The sequence below is a fragment of the Lutjanus erythropterus genome, chromosome 9 (genome assembly GCF_056507025.1).
Source record: "Lutjanus erythropterus isolate fLutEry1 chromosome 9, fLutEry1.hap2, whole genome shotgun sequence".
NCBI classification, from domain to species: domain Eukaryota; kingdom Metazoa; phylum Chordata; class Actinopteri; order Lutjaniformes; family Lutjanidae; genus Lutjanus; species Lutjanus erythropterus.
This window is the reverse complement of record NC_139325.1, coordinates 1974137-2000822: the sequence shown is the minus strand read 5'-3', so window position 1 is coordinate 2000822 and position 26686 is coordinate 1974137. Positions and strand designations below refer to the sequence as shown.

Below are 26686 nucleotides of genomic sequence, written 5' to 3'. Positions count from 1 at the left end.
AGGGGGGAGGTGAGAGGAGTTGAAGATGGGATAGGAGACAAAAAGATGGAGAGGCGAAGGACAGGAGTGAAGAAACAGGAAGTTTTTATGAGGGAGGGAATGAGGAGAGTTTGTCAAAAAGGAGGGACAGATGTAGAGAAAAAGAGAGTGAGCACTGAGAGAAGACGTGGAGAGAGAGAGGCACTGCAGCACTCTGCAGCAGCAACATTGACTGACAGCCATAGTCTGACTACTGACTGTATGTCTGTCTGTCTGTCTGTGCTGACTGGCTGACTGGCTGGCTGGAAGGGCTGGATGCAGCAGTGTCCCCACAGCTTTGCCCTTGTCTCCACCTCCCTCCTCTGTCTTTGTCTCCCTCCCTCTCCGTCTCTCAGCAATGCAGCAAGTTGGTCTTAGATTAGACAGAATACTTATGATTTGACTTTTTTTCCTTTAAAAATAGCTGTTAGTGATGCTATTTCTCAGGACATGTGGTAGTAAACAACATCTCCCCGCTGAACATCTCAGCAGTGCAGCCAGTGAATCAAAAAAAGGATCAGGGGTTGCCGAAATTCTTCCACTATTGTCTTTTCTCCGTCTGTCCCCTTAAACGTTACAGGTGCTTGTTGTAACATAAAATCCTCATCTTTATTTCTCTCCTAACCTTGAGCTTGTCCTTTTTTCTTCCCTCTTTCCAGCACTGTAAACTTTGTTTGTGGAAGAGCGTGATACAAATAAAGTTATCATTATCACCTCCAATGCTCAAATCGCCCCTGACGAGATTAAAACACATTTCATCGCCGTTGAAAGCGACGTGGCGCTTAGAGCGACAGATAGCCCATAAAGCGCATAAACACTCGCGCGTTATTATCCTCCGGAGTGAAGGGGAAAGATAAATGACATTGAGATACGGCGGCAGACTTATAGGCTGATAAAGAGGCCATAATGTGTCCAACCAAGTGTCCTTCTTCTGCCACTGGGTCACACGTGGTTATCTCCAGAGGGGAAGGGACCTCTTAGATGACTCTGGGATAGGATCGTCACAGCGAAACAGCCGGGGCCCCGGCCTCACAAAGTAGTAACATTTGTTGGCTCTGCTACTGCAATGCAGCACTGTGTTGTCCTCTCTGCTCCTCTGCTCCCCACCGTCTCTCTCCTTTTTTTTCTCCCTCCCTCACTCCGTCTCTCACCCTTATCTCCCTGCCATAACACTCCACCGCTGCTTTACTTTCCTTGCTCGAGGGCAGTCAGATGTAGAAACGACTCTAACATTAACCACAACCAGAACCTGTTGTGGTGTTTCATGTAAATAGTGTAATGGTGTGTGTGTGTGTGTGTGTGTGTGTGTGTGTGTGTGTGTGTGTGTGTGTGTGTGTGTGTGTGTGTGTGCAGGGTGGTGGTGGTGGTGGTGGTGGTGGGGGGGGGGGGATGTCGGAGAGATGCAAAGCCTGCAGAGATAAGCCGGGTTAAATTGTGCGTACAAGCTATAAGCTGGCTTTCGTCTGGGAGCAAATGTACTTTTCTCCTCCTCTTTCTCTCTGGGTGTATTTCCCGTGCAGTCTGTCATGTTAAATCAATGGACTTCCATCTCCGACTCATCAACATAACTTTTTTCTTTATGTGGAGAGTTTAGGATCTACAGTGGAGATCAGTCACAGAACTTTAATCAGAGAGAAAAAGCGCAGGTAGCATTACAAGTGATGTCTCTGCTTAATCACTTTGATGCCACGGTTACACACTCCTCGGCGAGGGTGAAGCTGTCATATCAGCATCCATGAGATGTCAAAATGTTTCTCTGACTGAGTGGGTATCTGCCTCTCTACACATCTCGCTGTGTCTGACTGTCAGGCTGACTGTCTCTGTCTGATTCTTTTGTCTGATTGTCTGTCCGTCCGTCTGCTGGGGGCAGGGGGAGGCAGCCTCCAAAGCTGAGTGGTGGAGGTCACTAAAGCTGCAGTTCCTCTAATGGCTTTTTAAAAAGTCTCAGACTTTATTCAATTCTAATCCAGAAGTCTGAACTTCTTTCTCAAAAGAAAATACTTTCTTTTTTTTTTTGCCTTGAAGTAGTAGTTCATTTTACCATTTTGGTGGTGTCTTGTTGGTAAGAGGGCAGGTACGTTTATGGGCTTGATTTGATTTTTGAATGATTATGAAGTGTCAAAAATCAGAATCTAATGCTGACTATAGAGTGTCTTAAATACAGAAGTGTGAATGAGGGATTGGAGGAGTGATTCTGAACATAACTGAAGTGTTATGTTGCCTCAGTATGGGGTTCAATGTATGCTTGATTATCATTCAAAAATATGTTGTTGGCTTCATTAAGTTGCTAACTCATGAAACTTTGGTGTGTTTTATTTTACTTACTGTGATAGTTTGTTGATTTTATTTGTGTGTTATTTTTACAGTAAATGATCAGCCATAACAGAAGTAAGAAATGAACTGGAGATGTTTTAAGTATTTTAATCAATGTGCAAATTAATTCCTAGCACTAAGAAGAGTCTGAAATCTCAGTACTGCCCTGTTTTTCAGTCGTCCGTCTCCTGTGTGTCTGATGAAACAGTTACGCTTCTATTTGAATCAGTTCAGCTGTCTACACAGGTCCACCATTCACTCGCACTATGCTCATGACCAGAAACCTATTTTCACACTTTCACAAATCTGTTTTCTTACATTCTACACTGCAGTGATTGCTTGTTGTCACACAGGGTGACCTACACTCAATACTGTCCATTAACGCATCCGAGGGCTTCACTAGGGCTGGGTATCGATACTCAGAACCGTAAAGGTATTGATTGAAATAAGCCAGTACTAAATAGGATTGAAAAATCTTCATTCAAACAATATCTGCATTCAGTCCTTTAGGTACCCAGATCTAGAAAAAAAAAGACTATATATATAGTTTTGTATCAAATGAAGTACTCCATGGGTGTCGGTATCACTTTAAGGGCACTGGTAATGAGTTCTAGTTGCAGCAGTTCCAGACCCACAGGTGTACGCAAATGTGAGTTAAAAACACTGTTGTAAGAGTAGTGTATCTCCTTAAAAGAACACGGCAGTGTGTAATGACTGTGTAGGCAAGTGAGTGAGAAAGTGATCAGCAGAATGTGCTGGTGGATGCAAGCAGAGAGGAAAAGGTTAGCAGTAAAGTTGTCAAGTGGCAGTAAATGTACAGTGTAGGTTACAGTTTTCACATGAATACACACTGCAGCTTCTCAATAACCATACAGTTCCTGTGTTTTGTGTCCCAACTGGGTAAAAGGGAGTTAAAGAGGAGGCAAGAAAAAGGGAGGAAAATAAAAATCTCCCCTGTGCATCCTGACCATGTTCTGGAAGCTGCTGCTGGAATGGTTAACACTACTTTATTAATAGCCATGTCAACTAAGGGTTGGGGTTAACCCTGTCAACAGTGCTGGTTATACCTAATTTGAGTTTTGATAGTAACATTTTTTTTAAACCTGCATAGTAGTTAACTTCAGTGAGTTATGTCAGTCTGTCCTTTGTAAGACCTTGGGAACTAGTTGAGGGTTGAGGTAGCTGGCTAGCTTCAGCTTCTAGCAATCAGGGCTGGAATTAGCATCAGCCACCAGGCAAATGCTGCTGGAATGAACATTAGTAGAGGCTAGTAGATTGCAGACACAGTAGACTGCAGACACAAAATAATGAGTTACTATTGGCTGTCTGGTGAATTTGAACTTCTGTTTGTCAGTGACAGGTAAATGTTCACAATTTCCTACCCTGACATGATTGCATGAATTTGATCAGTAGTAATCACAAAGCTTTTTTTTTTTTTTTTTTTTTACTTTTACAGAAGAGACCTGGCCATGGTAGAGGTACAACATATTAAACAAAACTCCACAATAAAACAACAACTATTAAAAGAGAGTGGTTTCTTAAGAAGAACAAGCACATATCTCCATCACTACATTCTTTATGATGCTCTTAAATTTATCAGTGGGTACGAGTGTTTCTAATTTAATTTTTCTGCAGATTTTTCCAAGCCCATGGTGCGTAGTAGGAAAATGCAGGTCTGTTAGTTCACTGTTACGTCTAGAAGTAAAACTTCAAAGTCAAAGGTGAAAAAAGGGTGTGCTGATGCGAGCAACTGAGAAAGTTGGTAGCACCGTCTTTGACGCTGGAAAAGTTAGTGTGGTACCCTGCATCCTGTGTAGATGCGTGACTGAGGACTAGGGCTGCAGCGACGATTATTTTCATTTTCATTTAATCTGTCAGTTATTTTCTTGATAATCGATTTCTTGTTTGGTACATAAAATGTCAGAAAATGGTAACAAATGTTGATCAGTGTTTCCCAAAGTCCAAAGTAACGTCCTCAAATCTTTTGTTTTGTCCACAACCCAAAGATATACAGTTTATCATCACAAAGGCGTAAAGAAACCGAAAAATATTCACATTTGAGAAGTTGGAATCAGAGAATTTTGACTTTTTTTCCGTCAAAAATCACTCAACTCAATTAGGTGATTATTTAATAGTTGGAGATTAATTTCGATCGATTCATAATCGATTGCAGCTCTACTGAGGACTGCTGCTTTCCTCCTTTGCAGACACTGTGTAAATATTTACCCAACTGCAGCAGTGAGCGACTTCAGTTGTATTTTGCACAGAAGAAAAAATCAAAACGTCTACTTTTCTGTTGCTTGTCTCAGGCTCGTACTGTGTGTTCCGATTTTTACAGCTAGTGTCTGTCATTCCCTAGCCCGCTGTGCTGATGTACACTCTCTCAGCAGCAGAACAGTCCAGAGTTTGGTGCTTCACTCAGAAATAACTTTTTTAATAGCATCATTTTTAACCTTTAGGCTTGGAGAGTTTTGAAGTTATTTCAAGTCAAAAAGCCAGAGTCCAGGTGAAATCAAAAGTCGTAGGCGTTAAAGTTATTTTTGATGCTATCAAGTTGAGTCCACGCCTCTCCACACACACACACACACACACACACACACACACACACACACACACACACACACACACACGTTCAGTATCTTCCATACCAATAGCCGTAGGTCAGACTGTCTGCGAGAGCTCACCTTCTACCCTTTCTGTCCATTCCCACCCACCTCTGTCTGCTCATTGCTCCCTGCCTCTCTGTTTGCCACTGTCTCACTCCGCCTTTTTTTTTTTTATTCTCATTATCTCTGGCTCTGTCTCCGTCCCTCTTTTTCTCACTCTGTCACTTTCCTTCTGCCTTCCTCTGTCATTATTCTGCCCACATGTCTAGACTGAAGAGAAAACTTTTGCTGCTTGCATGTGTGATGGCACTGTGCGTGTGTTTGTGTGTGTGAGCTTTGTTGAGTGCTTCAGGTCGAAGTTCAATCTTCCTTTCACTTTGAGAGAGGATTCAGATTGAGTCTGCATAGAACTGAGAGGCAGACCTGGTGAATGTTGAAGACTCTCGCTATATGAAATATTCGCATAATCTATGGCAGCTAAATGACCATCAAGGCTGTTTCTATTACAGCACTAAAGGAAATTAAGGCCCGTCAGTTTGTATGAGGCACTTAATGATTCTATAGCTGAACATGATCAAACTACAACATTTAAAGAACCATTCTCACAAGTTATTTGTCACCTCTAGAGATGGATCTTCTTCAGTTAGCACTGTAAAAATGTCACTCAAGTTGTGAGTTTAAAACTGTTTGTGTAAATGTATTCTTGACTGGGATTTTGTTTGTTCAGTTTTAAGGGTCTGCTGCCTGCGAGCCAATCAGAAACGAGCATTGTCTACGGCCACAGTCTGAAAGCCATTGATTGAGACCACTTTGACATCCAGTCCCTCTGCAGGTGATGAAGCTCAAATGAAATCAGTGCGCTGTTACATCATGATCCAGTGTGTCCTCTGGTGAGCTGTCAGGTCAGTACTGTTCTGTGAATCCACATGGAGGGGCCCCTGTGTTCTTTCTCCAGTATGTTTTATCCTGTTCTTCAGAAACGTGCAAACCCAGATTTGGGCCCAACTTTGGCGTGTCACTGCGGTCTCTGAGTGAAACCTGCCGATTCCACTGGGAACAGCTGCATTTGTGTTCTGGCCATGACGCTTTCCGGCTTTTTTGATGGAGGCCATGTCAGTCTGTGTGACTGAGCCCAGCAGGAAGTTAAGCACAGGAGCAGAGCATCTGGTCAATTTTCAAAATAAAACACGCTGTGCAGGGTCCTGATTTAGTCTACTGGAAATTTCTTATGAGTTTTATGATTGAAATGTCATCTGGAGGCCTCGTGGATGAAATTCAACTTGGTTCGTGAGAGTTGCATGCTGGGCAATTTGAGTAATTAGCATAATGCACTACTTAATTGCCAAAAACTGGAAATTGCCCTGATTTTGCTTCTTGTGAACTGGAAAGGTGATCTAAAGGCAGAAGTCCAAGTTTGTGATGTCCAGGAATGATTGTGATATTATGAATAATGATGTGCAGCCCCACCCCAAGACAGTCTTCGGATACGTTCATTTATATTATCATGATATAAAATTTTATTTAAGTAAATAAATACCCATAACATACATACAAATACATCAAGAGAGTACATTTTACTGTTAGTGCATATGTAAAATAAAATGTTGAGCGGGCAGGGGTGGATTTGTAAGACAGGACCTGAGCAGGACTTTGAGTAGAAGCATAAAAGTCAAGGAAGCCAATCAGCAAAATCTGAGTCAACAAAATTGGGCGGGCAAAGTGTTCCACCTTCTACACGCTCCTGCTGGGGCATAAAATATTTGCTTATTGCAGATATTTGTGTTGATGTTGGCCACTAAGTACCAAAAACAAAAGAAAAAAAAGAAAACAAGCTCTACAGGAATCACAAAGATACGTTTTGGATCATTTGTTGTCGTTCTATAGTTTGTCCAGCAGTGAGCACTGACAAGTTTATTTTCACTCTGTGAAATGAAACATGTAGTATGTATTTCAGCTCCAGTTCTTAAAGAAGAAGAAGGATCCTGTAATGTGTTAATATAGTAAACTAGTATCGGCCAATATGTTATTATTGGATGTTTGTACCTCTCAGATACTAATGTTGGTGTTAGCCTTCAAAAACTGAGTAACAGGTGTCAATCAGGTTTGCTCACAAGTAAATCTGTCTGCCTGACAGGGCAAGTTGTAAAAAATAATATATTATAAAATAATATATATATTTTTTTAATATTTTCATAATCCTTGAATTGTTAAAGTTGTTTTGGGGGGGGTGGGGGTGTCAGAAAATGCTCTTCAAAAATGTTCTCAAAAATAGAAATTTCTCGCTTTTCCTCATTTATCATCATATTAAACTGAATATTCAGACTGACAGAATGAGACATTTAATGACATCACCTTGGACTTTAAAATACTGGGATGGACATGTCCACAATTTTTATAGGAGTCTTGTCTTTGTTGCTATTTGATAACTGCTAAGAAATAAAACAGTTTGTGCAGGGTCAAGTAAAAGCTGACTTTGGGCAAATAGATGGCCACATGCCCGGTGTTGACACCTGAGTAAACATAGGTTATATATATGTTTTAAAGCTCTGGAATGTATTTATGACAAGAGAACAGCTTCATTTACAGTGTATAATCTTGCTTTAGTTGTTGCCATTGTTATTACTTCTCCTTTGTCCCAGCACACTGCTTGACAACGCTTGACAACCGAGAAACCGCCGTTTTAATGTTGTGATTCAGACCAATGAGTCAACTCGGTGGAGTGGACAGATTAAAAGGTCTGGACCCAGAAAAAGGCTGGTCGGGTTCTGTTTTCCCTCTGTTGACAGCAGGTCTTTACAGTACGTGTGACACAGGTCTAGTCTGACACAGGTGCAGCAGCAGCTAGCTGTATGATAAAGCTCATACAATGACTGCACTGACCTGCTAATTCTGATACACAACAATGTGAAACTTCTCCCTGTTGCTGTGTCATGTTACCAGCTGTGTGTGACTCTGAGCGTGTGTGTGTGTGACAGTTGCAGGTGTGGTAATACAGCAGGTGATTCACTGCCGTTGCTCACAGGAAGAGCATTTTGAGGTAATGGATTGTTGTTGGTAATTACATATTCCTGTCCTCTGGAGGGAGGCCTGCATTTCCTCCAGCATCACAAAGCCCAAACTATGTGACCAAACGTGGAACTGTGACACGGCTCACCGGGATAAAAGCCCAGCTGTAACGTTGGGGACCTCCGTGGTATTTTCCCCGGCAGAGTGTTCAAAACCGAATTTAAACCTGAAATATTGCTTTTGAAATGAGTTGCACACAGCGTATGGCTATGAAGCCAGATGCCGGTGTGGTTTTGGCTGGCTACTCATGTGTGAAAAGGAAATTTTTGTGAATAGAAAATTCCTGGGCAGCCTTCATGTTCAAATTCTATTCTGCTCTAAAAGTCTTACTGTGGTGCAATAATACAGCAAAACCTTTTTCAGGTTTTACTGCAAAGAGGGCTTTGTAGCAGTACGCTGTGTGCAGACACTGAGTGAATGTTGCTTGAGTTTGATAATTTTTAGAAAAGATAAAGCAAAGGTCCCAAAATTCCACCTCCATCAGAAAATACCAAAACATTATAAGGCCGTGTTCACACAGACAACAACACTGTGTGAAGAAAAAGGCAACGTCTCATTCATTTAAATGGGATCTATGTGTTGAGCAGAAATGGAAACCAAACTTAAAAACTTCCTATCAAGTTTTGAAAAATCCCGTGTCAAATTCTGATACTTAAAGAATAAATTTCACAAGCGTCAGTGAGCAAATAAGCATGCAGCATCTAATCATGCGGGCGGCACGGCGGTGCTGTGGTTAGCACTGCCGCCTTACAGCAAGAAGGCCCCGGCTGGGGCAGGGTCTTTCTGTGCAGAGTTTGCATGTTCTCTTCATGTCTGCGTGGGTTCTCTCCGGGTTCTCCGGCTTCCTCCCACAGTCCAAAGACATGCATGCTAGGTTAATTGGTGACTCTAAATTTCCCGTAGGTGTGAATGTGAGTGTGAGTGGTTGTCTGTCTATGTGTCAGCCCTGCGATGAACTGGCGACTTGTCCAGGGTGAACCCCACCTCTCACCCAGTGTCAGCTGGGATAGGCTCCAGCAGCCCGCGACCCTTACGGAATAAGCGGTTACAGAAAATGAATGAATGAATGAATGAATCTAATCATGCTGGTGGTTGACTGTCTAATGCTACACATCGTAGATGCATATGAGAAAACACTATGTTATTGCCTGTTCACCAGTGCAGCTAACCTGTTAGTTGGTGGGTGTTCACCTAAATGTCCACTCAGATGGAAGTCCCTGCGTATCGTCTCCTCGGCACCAAGGGGATGAGGCCTAACATGGTGTTTCTTACAGACCGGCAGATGTAAAAGGAGAGAAACACCTGAAATTGATGGTCAGACCCAACCTAGCTTCTCTATAGTACAGAGAGAGTAAGAGGTCCCACTCTGAACACACAACCCAACAGTCATTTCCTTCTCCCTCTTCTTTGGATTAAGCAGACAACTGTTCCTTTTGACAGTTTTTTTATATTTCTTTATCGGCAGTATTGTACAAATGTTCCATCAGTTTCTTCATTTAGTCCAGTTATACAGGTTGAGTACAGTGTGCTAAAAAACACAGCAACTTTGAAGTGTGTAATTTGCATCATAATGTGTAAAGTAATGTTCTTTTTGTTGAAATGGACTTTACAAATTTGGTATTAAAAAAAGGTAGTTCCGGGTATCACTGTTGGTAAGCAAGCAGTAAGCTCTGGGTCTGAAAAATTAAGCAAATGGGGAAATAGCCAAAAATTGCAGTTCCTCAAATGGCCACTTGAGGCCGGCATCAAATGCAAGTAAATCCCCATAGACTTCCATATTAAAACACCCAACTTTACAGCAGGAATAAACATCTTTATAAGTACAAAAAACAATTTTGGCCTCTGTAGCTAATTTCTCATTCACGACAACTGTCTGAGGCGGGGGGTAAATTTTTACATAGGCTAAATCACCCCTTTAAATTATATCAAGGCTTAAAGTTACGTATAATTAATGGAATGGTCGCTTTGAGTGTCAGGTGGCAGTGTCATTTAGCTGCTTCAGCTCCATACATTTACCAACTTTTTACCCTTTTTTGTATTAGCTACGAGCTAGCTGAGTTCATCATCACTGCCAGGATGCCAGAGTGACCACACTGAACTTCACAATGGCTCTCCAGAAACCCATGGGTGATGTCACGGATGCTGACTTGTACGCTGACAGAAAATATTAGAGTAATATAGGCTTCCCCTACTCAGCTACGGACAGTTCATGCAACGTTATTCTTGATTAGAAGCTAGTCTCTTGATAGCTGTTGACAGTCATACTGCCTACACAGTAAGGCAGCATCTTTCTGCTGTCTCAGTTTAGCTGTTACTTATCCATCTAGGTTTTGCTGTGAGTGGAGAAGAGTGGAGATATCAGCCTGTAGAGGTGTCTGCCTTCACTCTAGTGTAATTGGACTAAATGGCACTCAGCTTGTGGTGCTCAAAGCACCAAAAAAATACAACTGAAAATTTCAAAACCCGTGTTTCTTTCCAAAAATCATGACCCAGTAACTCAAGATAATCCACAGGCCTTGTTGTGAACAGTTTTGTGTAGGATCTACTTTCTTTCTAGTGGAAAAGAAAGTAGCTCCAGTTGATTGTGAAGTAGTTCTGGTGGATTTTACTGCAGAAAGAAAACAGTTCCTTCATGAAACTGCTCACAAGAATCAAAGGTCTATGGGACAGTATAAATAATAGATGAACTATTTAAAATTAATGCATTAATACAATAGTTTAGGACACGGTGGAACAACAAAATTAAGATAGGAAAAAAACAAGATACCTGAAGCTGAAAGTTAATAGTGTTTTTCAAAATGAGGTGTGACATTTTTTCAGTTGTGCTGTTTTTAAGTTTAATGCAATTTAGCTGGGTTCAGCGGGCATTGTGTTGCTGATTAAAGGGTTTGAGTGACATTTCCAAGACGCCATTCATTTGGGATTTGTTATTTTGCTGAAATGTGCCACTGACATTTTTTGCTTAAAGGAAAACCATGACATTTTGGATTTTAGCCTGTTTTTTTTTTTTTTTTTTTTTTCAGTTTCCTGATTTCTTTTCCCAACACATGGCGTGTGGAAAAAAAGTGTGTGCCTCGACACTTTCGTCAGGTCATTTTGGTCCTGCTAGCCCGCAGCTAGCAGCACATCATTGTTTTGAATGAGAAATGATAACGGTGCTAAACAGAGTGTTGTCAGGGCTGCTGAGGGATGCAGACCCCCTCTCCCCAGTTTATCACTGACGCCTGGCAAAACAAAATGTGTAATAGGTTGCCCCAAGGTTTGAGCCGTCATTAAAAATTCAAGTCAAGTTGATCAATAAACCACATGGGAGTGAATCAAAGGACCACAACAAATTAAACAAACTCATAACCATGTTACAGTAGAAATTCTGCATGACACAGCACTCATAAGAATATCCAGATTTTTTTTAATTTCACAATATACTACCTGCAAATCAATGTGTAATTAATGTCAGCTTTTGTTATGGTCTTGCTTTTTATATGAGAATGTTTTTTCCGCAGAGCTGTTTTAAAAATGTATGGACCAAGAATAATGAGGTTATTAAAGGAATAAAAGAAATGGAACAAGTCATAATTAAAAGTTCTATATGTGAGATTCTGGACATTAATATAGCAGCAAAAAAACTGTGCCAGGCCATAAAGATACAGTGGAGTAATGTCATCCTGAGCAGAGGATGAAGTCACACTTGCTTCTGTGTGTGTGTTGTAATCCGGGCGTCTCTGTTCTTTGTTTTGGTAGCCCGGCTGGCCGTGCATGAATGTTGTGCATGTGAGCTATGAGCTGCTAAAGGGCTCAAACTTGGCTGGCTTTTCTGGTCCTGTATTTGTAAGGAACTTGATGGGTGGACAGTGTTACATGTTTTATTAGTGACTGGGTAGAGTTAGTATGATAGCTAACTAGCTGTTACTGAATTGGAATTTGGTTTGTAATGAGTACCTCCACTTACTGTCTCCCATTACTTCCATAATGATGACATATGTTCAAGCTATGTACATGTTGCATGAAGGCTGATATTGAAACATTTTAGTCATCAGTGAGAAATGCTGTAGTATTTGGGTAGCATTACATGTTTTTAAATTAATTTATTTCATTTAAAAAAAATCTTATATTCCTTTGTGTACCACTAGAGGGAGCTCTTGTACAACCAGTGGTACACGTACCACAGTGTGAGAATCTAGGAATTGCAAAATAAGTGTAAATGTAATCTATTACAGTTACTGAGAAAAAATATGTAATTAAACTCAAAATTGTAGTGATTACAAAGAGGTTACAGCCAAATATTATTTTGGATTGCCTGGCGTAGATGTGTACTGAGTGAACCCCTCATCTCTCTTTTGTTTATCAGTAGCAGGTATCAAGTCTTTCATTTTCTCATTTGTTGGCTGACACTTTCAGCAGTTACAATAGCAGACTATTCTGGCAGCAGATAGATTTATCAGTTAGTTAACATTAATTATGTTACAGCTGAGAAAAACCTTTTGGCTGCTGTCTTGTCAAAGTGCTCTTTCAGCCAAATTACAGATCAAAATTGGATTTTTGAGTGTATTATTTATAACTTTAGCTACTTCTCGAAAGCTAAACCTAATCAGACTTTATAAGGGATTCAGGAGGATTCAGTTTTGATAAGCAGATTTGTATTCCACCCTCGACTGTAGTTGGGACTGAACGTGAAGCACATTTTAGAAACGGTGCAGTAAAGTCGATGCAAAGACGTGAGCAGATGGTGAAGATGTGTGCACGTAGTTTGTGCTGCTACTGAATCGTAATTAACAGGTGTTTCTACTGTTCAGTCTGCCTTAATCGATGTAAAAAGGGTGGACAAAGTATGAGCAGGTGCTTTTTTATTTTATTTTAAAAATTCTTCACGACTTTCCTATCCTGCAGTGCATTTTTAGCGACGTGAATAGTTTTTCTAAAAATGTGATAATGGTATGATCATCTAGTCCTAATTATTTAACATGCATCAGTGTATTATATCATCCCTTCAGTCTAATGCTGTAAGTGTGGGCCCTTCCTTTCCTGCTGACAGCCTGTTTCCCTGCAGTGACATTGGCGAGCTCCATCCCTCCAGCTGTACAGACAGGACAGTGTGTCCATGCTGTGTGGTTTTCACTGTAGTCTACACACTCAGACAGGACACTGATGAGAAACCTGACCTTCACTACGTTAGAGGTGGAGTGTTTGTGTGTGTGTGTGTGTGTGTGTGTGTGTGTGTGTGCGCTGTAGGTGTGTCAGAGGTAAGATGACAGCACAGTGTGTTATAGTACTTACTTACTTGTCAGATATAGGGTGAGGGTGGGAATGGACTTATAATAAGTCTCGATGACGATGAGGTGTGTGTGTGTGTTTGCCTGCACATCTGTCCTCTGGTTAGTAGTTTACGTCTCTCTCCACTGTCCGGGCTGTCATACACACACACACACACACAGAGTTAGCCTCCTGCTTTTGAAACCATGCCATTTGATGAAATATTCTATGGGTTTGTTGGATGTACATTTGTTATGCAAGCATGTGTGTGTGTGTGCCTGGTATGTGGTGCACATTTTAAATTATTTCCTAAGTCAACTGTTAAATTACTCCATTCAATTATAGTTATGGCATGTAAAGCGATGTTACACTGTCAAAATAGAATGACTGAAAATTGCTCTGTGACGAATAACTTGAGCATTAAGTTGTAATAAAAAGATATTGCTGCTTCACTAAACCCACTGACAAGACAAGTGCAGCTCTATATATTCAACCATGACAAAGGCAGTGTAGTAAATCACTCTAGATAGCATTGGGCCAATTATTGCACGGTTATTATGGATTAATAAAGTTGTAAAATGACTCTGACTTGCAGTGCTAATGAAAATCAACAACTTGCTCAAAAGACCATCATGCATGGAACCACAAAGTGTTCAGTATTACATAAACATAATGGCTGTAACAATATGTAAAATTCAAGCTACCATAATAGCAGAATAAAAAAGTGCATGATATCGTATTTATCATGTTAATAAAAGACAAGAAAATGGCGACTTGAAAAAAAAGTCCTTTATAGGATAAATGTGATGTGTGCAGCATGTTTTGTTCATATAAAATTTGTTTTTCCTTTTAAATTAAAGTAGGATGATAATGTTTAAATGTAGGGGATTAAATGTCACTTGGCATTGTTTTGTCTGTCAGACAAAACAAACAACAAGACAAAACCTGCATTTTGTATATTATAAATTATTAATCTTTAGTAAGCATTTTCAGAATTATTATTTAAGAAAAGTATACAAAATGTGCAACCCTGACTGAAAGTGCTCAGCTTTAATGAAACAAACTAGAGGTAACCAACCATGACTGAAATGTGCAAAAAATACCATGAATTGGCAATAAATGCCTGAATTATGTATGTAGAATAGCAAAATAAAATCAGTGCAGTAGTCATAAACAGTCACTGTATGAAATAAAAAAAAATTAACTATACAGGAACTATCATGGTAGATATTCTCACTGTTCATTATGGTATTAGGAGATTTTATGTTGATATATATTCGATTAGGGCTGGGCGGTATGACCCCAAATTCATATCACGGTATAAATTGAATCCCTTCACGGTAACGGTATTTATCGCGGTATAAATGTCGGGTGTAAAACTTATAATGGAAGTGTTTCTGAATGGGTTTTGTAGTCCAATAGCAAAACTAAATTGACTTAAAAAACAACAACAACAAAAAAGCAAAGATATAATGTAATTTTTTGAGCATTTATTGTGCAGAAGAACAACAGAAGTAAGGATAGTGCCTCAGAATTACAAAAATTCTTACAAAAATAAAGTGGATATTGTAACAGTACTTCAAGTAAGAGAGGTTTTCTATAAGGCAAATGGCAAAAAAAGGTTCTGTAATCCTGTAAAAATCTGTAAAACATACCTAAGTAAAGAATGTGAGTATTTTTTCCATCACAGCAGGTCAGTGATCAGTGTTTCAGTGACTCCCTGTGGATCAGTGAATAGTGTTTTATTTATGGAGGCCCGCCACATTAAAAACATCGGCACCACGACATGATTTTCTATTTTTGGAGCTGCGCACCTTTTTCGGTCATGTCTAGAAGGTAACTCTTTATTTGCACAAGTCTTGTGAGATTTGTGTTCGTTATTTCTACTAAAATAATCAAACTCACACGGTCTTTCGCGGGTCTAAGGTTCCCTTCTAGACACGACCCTCTCTGTGTCTGTCAAACTACAGACAGCAGACTGTCTGTGAACAGCACGATGTTACACTCTGCAGAGTTTCTCACAAAGACTTTATTTGTGGCACAGTTTTTTTTTTTTTTCTTTTTTTTAACAGCCCCTCCTTCTCCGCCGTTACTGTGCTTGCGTCCATTTTCACACAGAGGCAGGTGCGATGACGTCATCGATGGTATGACGGCAGAGCACAAATCTCTACCGTGGCCAAATTTATATCGTTTCTACCGTCATACCGTGTATACCGCACAGCCCTATATTTGATAAATTATTTCCCTAATAAAAACAGTAAGAGATACAGTAACTAAACCTCTTAAGCTTTTAAGCCTTAGCTTAACAGGGCTGCTCATGCTAGCTAGCTGGCCAACGAGCTAGTCCAGCTTCTGAGCTTGTTGTGAATGAGAAATGACAAAGTGAAGAGTCAGCGTTAGCAGTGTTGGCTAGCTTCTGTTGCCTTCAGTGACCACAGAGAAAGACTGTCTGTATTTTTGCTCGCCACAGAGAAACCTTTTTAGATTCCAGACGTGACAGAAGTAACTCTGAAATAACCAGCTAACGTTAGCAGCTGCTAGTAACTCTTTCTCCCTTCTTTGGTGCAGAGTAATAAACCAATCTCACAACCAGGTTTAGCTAGCTAGCCTGCTAGGAGGTAGCATGAGCAGCCTGATAAAAGCTAAATAAATAAATAGAGATGAAGGTGAGAGGGCGGTGGCTTCAAATGACTTTGAATGTTCAATTGTTACTGGAAAAATGCTCTTATGAAATAAAAAGACTTTTATTTGGTGCACTGTGAAATAAAAGACTTCTGATAATTTCTTAAATTATTACACAAGTTATTATTTTATTTTTATATTTTCATATTATTATTTATTTAATGTTCCTGTATTTATTTAATATTAAACACAAATAAGCACCAGACTAAAGTTCATTGCATATCATCAAACACATTTTTACTGTTTTTCCACAGTAACTGGCAACTAACAGCACTGTGACTGACAACACCACAAAGTACCACATGATACCAAGACTGTAGGACTGTTTTTTTGATGAAAACAAGAAATAAATGTCACACATCTTGTACAGACATAAAAATATTCATTTTGGACCTGTCAGATTTTTTTAAATGATCCGCTTAACAATTTGAAAAATGTAATCAATAAAACCATTAAAACAAAAAATACATTTGTATGTCTGCCCATAACACTTCATTATTTTCCAGAGCTGTACACCTTGCTTCACTCCCCCAGAGTCATGGGAACATTTCCAAGAAAAATCCATATGGCTCCCTCTTGTGCACAGTTAGATTACAGGCTACCATCTCTCCCCCCCAAAACAACAAAAAATACAAGACCTGCTGTGATCGCACAAAGCAGTGCCAGGTTATTTTAACAGCCACACTGATGAGATTTCATTTAACTTGATAAAGCTGAGTGACAGGACCAACCAGAAAACAATCCGTAAGAAGGAAATTAATAGTAGAAATTACTTGATGTTATAAAAAAAAAAATAAGTGACATTTTTTTAACCAAACTCCCAGAATTCTCCCTTTCCTACTCCCCCCAGCCCCCTCCCTTTCATTTACAGAGCTTTCTTTAATTAGCAGTTGTCAAAGCAGCGCTTAACTAAAGGAAGATTTGTGACAGATACAGTCAATCCTGGTGCGTTACAATAAACACACACTTCATCGTGTAATAAATATAATAATTTACTGTAAGTCACTGTGATTTATGACTTTGCCTTGTGGCGACGTCTCCCAGCTTTCTAATGCCGGGCTCGTTAACCACGATGTAACAGCGACCTGTGAACCTCACCGAGCCGTTGTGTGCACTCTCTTTGTTGTGCAGCAATACATTATTCACAGACGTCTGAACATGTATTGACCTGGTTCTGATTCTTTTCATATTATTTGAGAAGAAAAAGAAGCAAAAAGTAAACAACACCTGTATTAGCATCAGATTCAGACTGCTTTTGTAAAATGACTAATGAGGTATTTTGTGATTTTAAGGCCAATGAAACAAAACTCTCTTTATTCTCTTTCTTGTTGTGCTCAGGCTGAATGTTTACTGTTTTTCACTTACTTTTAGTTTTAGTTAGGCTGCTGCTGTATAATAATAACTATTGTTATTATACTGGGGTTGTCGAACATGCAGATTGTCAGACCACTGCAGGAAATGTCAGACAGGCTTCCTCCCTCGCATACATTTTTGCAAAGTCATTAAATTTCTTGGCATCATTCCTCCACTCTCTTTTGGCATGATGATATTTGACTGCTATACAGTTTGGTTCAGGATGAATTCTACTGACTTTGGTGATTCCTTCATTTTTCCTATAGCACTATCATCAGGTCTTTTTTTCTTATTTGCTCAAATACCAATTACATCAGCCTGTGTTTGCTGCTAATTAGCATGCTAAATGTTAGCATGCTAACATGCTATGATGGTGACTATGATAAAGATGATACCTGCCAAACACCAACATGTTAACATCATCATTGCGAGCATGTTTGCATCCTGATGTTAGCATTTAGCAGGAATCACTGCTATGCCTAAGTACAGTGCTGTCTTGTCTACACAGGAGACATTTCTATGTTCGTTCATCTAATGTACATCAGACGGAACATATATGCCTTTATCGTCCAGCTGTCGGCACCAGCTGCGCAACAGCTCCTGTTGGACTTCCACTACACACACATAAGCAGAACCCAAAGCACATTTTTATGCTTCAAATGTATTTTCTTCCATTTTTCAGATGTAACTATAATGATTGTATATTGTGATCTATGTGCTGCTAAAATGTGGGTGACCTACACTCAAAACTGTGCCTGAACACATCCTGTATAGACACAGAGGACTAGCTGCTGCACCGCTAATGTGCTGCTCACGCTACACCCTCTGTGTATTATCCTGTGTAGATATGGGGTTAGCCTTGTTAATAGTCAACCTTGGTCAGTATCTTAGTTTAAAGGACTAGTGTGTGGGATGTGGCGGCACCTAGTGGTGAGGTTTCAAATTACAACCAACTTGCATCACCCTCTCCTTCAGAGCGTTGAGAGCTTACGGTGGCAAAAAACCTGAAAGCCCCCGTCTAGAGGCAGTGCAGTCTACTTCCTGGTTATATGACTTACAGAGTTGTGTTCCCCTGCTTGCCCCCACCCGCAAGTTCACATTTGGCCCATAGACTTTACATTGTGATGATGTTGCAGAAATTTTAATAGCTGACCTCTTTTGCAGTTTGAGGTGTCCCATCAACAGATGTCTCTTTTAGAAAGGTGGAAAATGCTTTTTGGGCCGGTGAGGAATTTTTCACTGCAATGCTGCAAGAGGCCACTGGGAAACACTGGTGGAGCAGCAAAGCCCTGTCTAGTTCAAATTATTGGTATGTCTGCCTGCAATGCAGATATAAAAGACTCGTTCTAAAGTAATAAAAACAACAGTTCTTATTTTCAGGTGTTATACACTAATGAAGACATGCTTTTGAATATTATATTACATTTCTTCCATTTTCTGCCAATAGATTCCCTTACACAGTGAGCCTTTAAATAAAAATAAATGAGATTGTATTTTATTTGTTCCATGTTTTCAAACTGATGTCCTTGTTTTCTTAATTTCAAATTAATGCATCGTAAATCATCTGATTATGCTGGTCACGTTCAGGCTCACACAGGACACCTGCTAGTAAGGAACATTACTCGCTGGTTGCTCTTCAATTCTTCTTCAATTTTCTCTCACTTTGGACAGCAGAGTAACACCAAAATATCGTATTAGAAAAGTGGCATTTAGGTTGTTCAACCCATGGAAACATGGTAGATAACTTCAGACATAAGATATTCTCACGCCGGCTGTACACACCCACAAAGACCTGTGATACTGGAAAAAGGACGGAGACTTGGAGATGGTAGATTAAACATGAGAACTGTGAAAGTCTCTGTTGTTGTTTTGATCTCTTATTTCACTCAACAACCCACCATTAAACCTGCACACACACACACACACACACACACACACACACACACACACACACACACACACACATACACACACACACACACACTCAGGCTCGCATAAAATCTGTACCTCTTCCTCCTACCCTTGTCCTGTTGTCTGCTGACGAGTTGACAGGAGTCACTATCAGTCTGTAATCAAACCCTCAGAAAAATGAACCACATTTCCTCTCTCTCTCGCGCACACACACACACACTCCAACATAACTGCATACAAACCGCAATATATCGCACAATGGGTTTATTGTGGCGGTGGGTGTGCCTGTGTTGTCAGGTGTGCTCGGTAAGCAAAACACAACAGGGACACGCACTCAAACACGCACTCACCAGCATACAGCATCACTTAGAATGGCAGATTTGTGCAAAGTTCAAAAGTTCAGTATTCTAACACACACACACAAAAAAAAAGTAACTGAGAAGAAAAACTACAAGGAGTGAAAGAAATCATGAAAATGTAAAAACAACACCACATTCCTCTGTTTTACTTTCCTTTTTCTTTCCCAAAACCCCACCCTGTTCTCTGGCTGGCCTCGAACAGCAAGAGGGGAGGGTGAAGAAGAAAAAAGAGAAGGAGGAGATGGAGGAAGGAGAGAAGGAGCCACACAGAGAGAGAAAACAGACAGACATGAGATATAGAGGGAGCAGTATAGACAGAGAAAGACAAATAGAGTCTGCGAGAGAAATGCACAGAGAGGTGTGCAGACTGAGTCCAACAGATGGTTGGTGTTATTGGTGCAGCCTCTCACGGCTGTCTCCGCTCACACAGGCTCCATGGCCTCTAACTGGGTTTCCATCCAACTATCTTCAAAAGAATCATTAGCGGATAATTAGTATCTAATTTGAAGGCTGAATGAAAATAGTTAATTAGGATCAATATTACTGAAAAGTTCCTGAGTGCAGGATGGTGTCTTTTGAAAGAAATCAATGGAAATTTGTTATTAATTATTTTAATGAATAACACGGTGAAATCAAGTGTCATGCATGCTGATAACAATCCAGTGTTAAAACGACACTTAGTTTAGTGGTTAAGATAATGATATAAGTTCTGTTTTAAATGACACTGTTGAGTCACAACTACACGTCTCCTTTCAGACCCGTGCCAACTGTGACAGAGTGCTCTGAGCTCACTGCAAATGGAGCATCAGCCCTCTTATTTGTGTTTACTATCCTTAGTCGTGTTTCCATCTGCATATTATTATGTAGATTTTGTAGTATCACATTAGAAAAGGTTGATTGAAATGGCAACTTTTTTCAATTTGGCAAAAAACGTTTTTGCACTCATTTGCCTTTTTCCAAATAAGTTCTGATGTGACAAACAGTTCCGACAGTCTCCTCGTCACATTTCCATCCTGTTTCCAACATTGTTTTTCACCGTTTGAGGTTCAGCTGGAGCTCTTTTAATTATGCCATCTTGCTACAATCTCTTCTTCTGCAATTTTAAAATGGTTTTCTGAGTGGAGAATTGGTGCCACCTTCTGCTTATCTCAATTTAATAATCGCATAACAGTGTTGAATGTAATCAAAACATTTATTCATATTTTCTTGCGCTAATTTACTTGAAATTCTGATAAAAATTTGGATGGAATCACAGCTATTGGCTTGTTGGCTCGTAACTCGTTTGGCTACCAACTGACTAGTCACACATCTAGTCACATTTGTACAAGTGTACTATGCAGGCTTTGTGAGTGAGTTGATTCTTTCATGCAAGCTGGGCTGCTTCAACTCCCTCCACCACCTCTACCTTAAAGCTTCAGTATTGTTCACTTGCTAAGATATAATGCTTGCATATTTACAGCTATCTCTGATAGTTTTATAGCCTGATCAATATTGGATTCTTTAGGGCAATACTGATATTCTGAGTTTAAAAAAACAACCCGATTACCATATTTTGATCAATAGTAATTTTATAAAACATCAAACAGTCATAAATAATTGTGATCAATATACATACAGTACTAAGCTGCATATTTTACAGTATAAAAATCAACTTTTCAGAGCTCACAAGTGTACAAACTTTATACATATATATGTTTCTTGGCTGACTTATACACACAGATTGATGTTTCTGCTATCAGCTAGTTTCAATATATTGATATTCTGGCCCAGTCCATTAATGGTCTACCTCTGGTGTCCTTTTTTATATGATCAACAAATTTTAATTTCATTTTAGAACAGACAATACAATATAAACATAGAGACAACAACAACAACAACAGCCCGTCTTACACAGCTTTTAAACAGGGATCGAAGAAGAAGAAGGAAAATAGATAAATTGTGGCAGTGGTAACTGAAACCAAGAGGCAGATACACTGAAACAAAATACAAATGACAGTGGACTAAAAAGAAAAGTTAGCTCTGGTATCTTTATGTGATAGTGGGATCTTATTCACAGCATTAAATAGCACTGCATTCAATTTAGAAATAGACGAAACCAGTGAAGTACTGGAAGTTAACAAGCTGGAATTGCTTCAGTGATGTCTCCCCACACTATGAGCAGGAATGAATGTGACCCATCATAAAAAGTTTATGATTTTCTACTTTTACTTTTTTGTAATGTTATGTTTAATGCTACTTTTCAGGAAGAATCTGTGCAGTTCAGCTGCTCCAACAGTCGTGTCAAACTTCAACTTTGGAAAAAAACAGAATGCAAATGCATACTGCTTAACGTCATCAGTCCAATTATCCATGGTGGACTGTGTCCAGAGGTGAAACCCAGATCCGCGAGATCTGAAACATTGAAAAATTTCATAAGAGTCTCGCAAATTTGGGGTTCCCTTCTAGACACAACCAGCAGACTCCAAGAGTGACAGACACAACGTGCCACTGCAGCAATGGTGGCACCGCTGGATGACTCAACACACAAAGAGGTCGCCGTATTTGTGTATATGGTAAAATTTGTCTCACCAATGAAAAAAAGTCTTTAAGTTTTCTAAAAGAGAATCATCCTGGCTAAAAAATACAGGCAAGTTCTTTTTTTTTAAATCTCTGACTTAAAAGCAGATTGATGGACATTTATTCACAATGGACATCAGAAATAATGGCATCCTCTGAAAGTGTTAAGTCAAACTGAATCTAAAAATATGTGTATCATATCTGCATGTTCAGAGTTGACTGAGTTATGACTCAGAGGAGTGTGGTTTCTGATACAAATTGCGGCAGTTGGGCAGTAAGGACTTTAAAGTGCCTTCATTGCCTCCATGTGTGTCACAGCCACTGCTGCAGCTCCAACCACTGACTGTGTTAGCGAGTGGGTCAAACTACAATAACTAACCTTTCTCCCCCCCTCAACTCACTGTTTGAAAACCTCTGATTCTCTCTAGACTTTGATGAACACTACTGAATGTGGTCCTCTCCATCTTGGCTCTAGCCCAGGTCTTTCTCTCAACCATGTCATGATTTTTTTTCTCTTCTTTTGGGAGAGCTCAGGGTTAAACCAACCTGTATACCACACAACTCTAACATACGCTTTGTCTGATCCTGTACTAAATCTGTGGACATCAATGTGTCTCTTTCAGTTTCTTCAAGGCGACTTATGTGGCTCTGACTTTTTACTGAACTCCTGTTTTCTACCTGTTTTCACTCAACCTGTGAGCGTGATTATGTTGCATTAGTTCTGCTCATGGTATTTATGTCATGGGTCAGAGTCTTTATTAGGTACAAATCAGTCCCACTCACTGAAATTAAATTAGCGCAGTAGATTTCTTCTTTTCAAGTTGTTCACATCCACATATTTGGTCTCAACTAGCCAAGGTCGTTTGAATAATATACGTGAACTGTGGTTTGGGTCTGCTATTTTTTTTTGTTCTTTCACATTCTTTTGGTTCCACTTTTGCTCATTGGGGAGGTTTCGTTAAATAGGCCATTCATCAGGCCTTCTGATGCTGTTAAACACACAAAGGCGGCTTGAAACTGTGCCCTCAGCCCTTGAGAACGGCAGAAGTAAAATAGCTCCTCAATCCCCACCCAACACAGCTAATCAGTTTCATTCTTCCAGGCAAGGATCTCTCCTTCAGGCTGCGTCCCACGTCTTCCCCCTCACACCAATGAACCTTATTGTCAGGGCTCACCTGGGACCGCACGCATGTGGAAAACGTCTGTTTACCAGACAACGGGCACTCTTTAGGGGCCGAAAATGAACCTATATGATACGTCATAGCTCCTCAGACTTAAACTCTTTAGGATCCTATCAATAACAGTAACGCTGCAGGGCTTCAGGCATGAATCCCTCCTTTGTGCTGAGTTTCATTTTTCATTGAATCGTATGGCACCAACTGAAAACAAAATGCCAGACAGAGGTTTAGAGGCATAAAAATACTCCAGAGACACATACTGTAGCATATAGATGAGAGATGAAATGAATTTTCAATAATATCCAGTGGGAAATTGCACCACTGCAGAAAGCAGCTGAAGTCAAGAATCAACAGAAGTAGATTAGACAGAGATAGTAAACGGAAGAGAAGTATGTGCTCATAAATAAACTAGGAAGGAGCAGTAGTGTCCTAAACCTGAAAACAAGTTTTTAGAAGTTTGTGCCTTGTTCATTGTGAATATTTAAAATCAGACAAAAGAAACCTTTTAGATTTTGACCAGCTGGTAGTGGTAGCAGGTGGCCACCAACAAAAGTCTCTTGGCACTTTGGACTGTATAACAGGAAACAGTTTTTAGGGATTTCCTGACCAGTTCACAGTCACTTGCAGCGTGGTTCCAGTGAACAGACCGAATTATGACTAAATCCTTTGTTTGTATCATAAAAAGATGATCCCATTCTCCTCAGTGGCTTGGAAAGCACCGGTGTTGAACAAATGGTGGAAGTCCAGTTGGGCAGCCTGGATGTTCGTTGGTCAGCACTTCCTGTTTCTGTTCAGTCAGATGGCTCAGTGTTCAGATGTAACCCTTAGAGGTGACATAATCTAAAATTTGAACAACATGAAACTAGGGCAGTGCTCCAGTCCACCAGAATTTTGTCAGTCCAATTGAATTTGACTGTTCAATACAAAAATGCAACTTTTTCTTTCTATGTGAAAACATGAATGTCCCAAGTAAATATGTGCGTCCTGCTCGTAGTTCAGTTCTAAACATCCCTGTGTACCGCAGAGTGTCTGCTGACCAGCCAAATGTCAATCAGTGGACAGCAGTAGGTTGAAGAAGGTTGTACCACCATCTGGTTCAAAAGTGGCATAGCCGACTTCACTGACAGTCATCTCTGGAGCAATGAGTCACAACTGACCTTGTTTACAATTCAAGGTGTTTTGTCACCAGGTTTACATTAGTCTCTTTTGTAATGGTTACATATGGGCAAAATGCTTTTGGAGCTGCAGGAGAATTTTTTCATTGCAGTACCGCAAATGGCTAGTGAGCCAAATTGGAAGCAAGCAAGTATCTCTAAGTAATTAACCTGCGATGTGACTTTATACAAGCAGCAAAGCCACTGAAAACATTTTTCTCACAGTCTCTGAACACGTCAAAGTTCTTCCAGATGTCCAACTTGGCCTTCAATGATCTGTATTGCACAGTTTGGTATGTCATCCATTTTAGCCAGCAGCTAACCTACATCGCTGATGGATCAAACAGTGACATCCCTTGGTTTGGCAGGATGTGGGGCTAAAGGTTGGTTTCCAGACTTTTGCAATAAAATGCTGGAGGCTGATTAGGCTTAATGTTACTGTATTAGCAAATATAAATTTTAAGAATACTGCACAATCATTTTTATTTCTGATTTCTCCAATGGGAAAAAAGATTATTGTATTGTATGTGTTATATTATTGTTCTCACCGTCTGCCTGCCCACAGTTAGTTCATTTTTCCTGTCCCCCGTGCCTATATAGATATATTTTTACCTGCTAGACAGTGTTTTTGATATCCAACCTGATGCAGGACTTTAATGTAGGTTTTCTAGTATACATCTATGCCAAACACCAGCAATACTAATGACATTCCCATCAGCCTCAGCTGTACTTTGTGTTTAGTGCTATTTGTAAATGTTAGCATGCTAACACACTAAGCATACAGACTTAGGGCACAGTCACACGTGTAAATTTAGGGTAGTGACCATGTCTGCCGAGGCAAACACACATTTCGTTACTGTCACCGAGACTGCGACCTTGCTGGTCAGTGTTGATCAAAGTCGAGCTACACACAGAAAGAAGATGCAAATTCACGTATGTGAACATCTCAGTCAAAGCAGCACTGTGAAAACTCTTATAGCTGTCTGCACAACTGCATAACTACCAAGGTTTCCCAGGAAATCCAATCAAGACCATTTCCCATTCCCCGGGATATACAGTGACAGAAAATGCAAAGAAAACAGAACATATTAAAATATATTAAGAAAAATGTAAGGCGACAGTTACTGTCATAAAACATGTAGCAGATGTGTGTGTGTGTGTGTGTGCTGTGCGCTTGTAAAACACAACACAGTCTATTAATTAACACAAAGCGCTATGATTAAAAATCATGTGCGTGCTCTGAGTCTGACCTTGTGGGATTGTGCCTCTATTGTAGGTAGTACGGTAACACCTTTTGGCTCATCACATTCATTCTGTTGCAGGTTGACCTCTTGTGATTGCACTAATACTGTAGTTAATAATTTGGCTCACTGAATTCATCTGTTGCAGGCGGCTCGCACTCACAGCCTCGGCTCACACCAGTGAAGCAGCCGTAGAATACTTGGTTTAATAGAATGGCCTAGAAAACACCAAATGACTTGCTTTAATGAATTTTGTTAGTTTATGTAAGGAAGACAATAAACTTGGAATTTCATCATTTCAAGTTGGATCCAAAATATTAATTCTAATATTGGTGGACATAAATTGTGTTCTTTTGCCTTAAAAATGATCAAAATAATACACAAAAAAAGTCCAGTTAGGAACACATTAGGGGTGTGTATCTCACTGACTGAGACTGATTGAATTCGTATCTCGATACATGTTCAACGATACGATGTATCTTAAAGATTTTTTGATACGATTCAACTCTGTCACGATTTGATACAATATGATGCAATACAAGACAATCCAATGTGTCAATCTTTACATTTTGATTCAAGTAATGCTACATTTGTAGAGTGTGATTAGTTGCAAAAAGAAATCCTGATAGTTTTACTGAATATAGTAACAGTAGAGACAGAGAGAAGGAGACATTACAGTGATGTTAACATCTTATTATGAGTCTCATGTGTAAATGAGATCCTTTAGCCTAAATGAGAATCTGTGAACAAACTTTAAATCTGTTTAAAATATTAGTATTTTTGCAGTAAGATAATGTGCTGCTCTGTTTCATATGAAGAGTTCTGTGGTTTTGATTAGTGTGGAGGAACAGTGATGCTCTGTGTTACCTGTTCTCACAGTGACATGACGTCTCTGTGGGTCAGACTCTGCTGTCAGACATATTTTTGCAGCATGTTTCTTATCTTTCTTATAAAACTAGAACTTATTCTGCACTTGCGTGTTATGAAGGTTTGGTGGTG

The 26686-nt window shown here is 39.8% G+C and overlaps 1 protein-coding gene across 1 annotated transcript in view; it reads left to right on the top strand.

Annotated features, from left to right (window-relative positions):
- LOC146320944 (low-density lipoprotein receptor class A domain-containing protein 4-like) overlaps nt 1-26686 on the top strand; it is a 320993-nt gene that overhangs the window by 44827 nt on the left and 249480 nt on the right. The window contains exon 2 of the mRNA XM_084725903.1: nt 5665-5839. The gene's annotated coding sequence lies outside the window, so the exon portion shown is untranslated. The remainder of the gene's footprint in view (nt 1-5664; nt 5840-26686) is intronic.